This window comes from Nicotiana sylvestris, chromosome 5 (assembly GCF_000393655.2).
Source record: "Nicotiana sylvestris chromosome 5, ASM39365v2, whole genome shotgun sequence".
NCBI lineage: Eukaryota > Viridiplantae > Streptophyta > Magnoliopsida > Solanales > Solanaceae > Nicotiana > Nicotiana sylvestris.
The window spans coordinates 31,864,653-31,866,058 of NC_091061.1; positions in this window are offsets into that span (position 1 = coordinate 31,864,653).

The following is a 1,406-nucleotide window of genomic DNA, read 5'->3' on the forward strand; positions in this document are numbered from 1 at the left end:
CCCTGGGCCATGTCGATTTGGACCTATGGTTTCCGACTCTGTTGTTCGAGGTTTCTCTGGTGTGATTTTGGGAAAAAATCACACCATATGTGTTACGATTTGTGAATTTACAACAGGTTCTTTCAATTTCTATTTGGGTTTCCTTTTAAAACCCTAATCCTCTTCTGAATCTCTCCGATCTGTGTTATTTTCATGTTTTAAGCCTATTTCCTTCTATGATTTGCCTATTTTTGAACTTCTTCTGAAAGATCCTCATTTTTTAAACAATTTTACTTTCTTTAAAACTAGGGTTTTCTCGGAGTTCTTTCTACACCTATTCCAACTGATTTCTTCATGACTAAACCATTTTCCTTGCTTATTTTGACCGATTTTATGTTCCTACTGCTTTTTAACTCGACTTTGTTAAAAGCCCTAATTTTTAAAGATTTTTCTTTACTTTGTTTCTGTGTATTGGCATGATTTTCTTTGCCTTGGTTCTGTGTGTTAGCATGATTTTCTTTGCTTTGGTTCTGTGTGTTAGCGTGATTTTCTTTGCCTTGGTTTTGTGTGTTAGCCTGTTTACCTGATTTTTATTAATATCTCACCCTGCCTCGCATATGTTCTGCTAAATCTTTAGCCTACTTATATCACCTCTATATGATTGTGTTTGCTTATCTCTTGTTTCTTTCTGTCTATATAGCTGACATTGTTTGTTTGTTACTCCTGTTCATTCGTCTCTATTTATATGTTGAGAAGACAGAATCATGACTCCCCATGATTGATTCTGATTCTCCTTAATTGATGGTAATTGAAAGATTTTCTTTCAAAGCCCAAGAATTCTATTCGTCTGTTTAAATTAATTGATTTCATTACCTTATTTACTATGGTACTTTGATTTACTTAGTCTTTCCTTAATTGGGTTTTTCTTAATTTTGACCCAATTTACTACTCTATGCCTACTGAACCTTGAATCCTTCCTTATTTAAGCACGCACTGATTTTTCTTCCTACCTTATATGGTACTAAATCTTTTTGTTTAATTTTGATTTCCTTAACTTAAGGGAGTACTTCCTTGATTCTCTAATTGATTAATTCTGAGTTCTTAAATTAGTATTCTACTATGATTTTTACTTTATTCCACTACCTTCAACTATAAATACTCTAAGTCTTTTACAAACAAGACACGAACACTTGTTTTTTCAAAAAACTCCTCTCTTATTAAATATCCCTGTTCTTCCCCATCTCTTGTGTTATTTGCTACTATTAGCCGGCTACAAGCCAAGGCTAATCCTCTGTGCTCTTTGGGTTCTTTCATTCTTCTTAATTCTATCTTCACTGGTATGTCCTAGTTTAATTTAAAGCCTCAACAACAACATGTTTCTCTTCTTGTTTCAGTTTCTTTTATTTTTAGCTTGATTTTACTTGTGG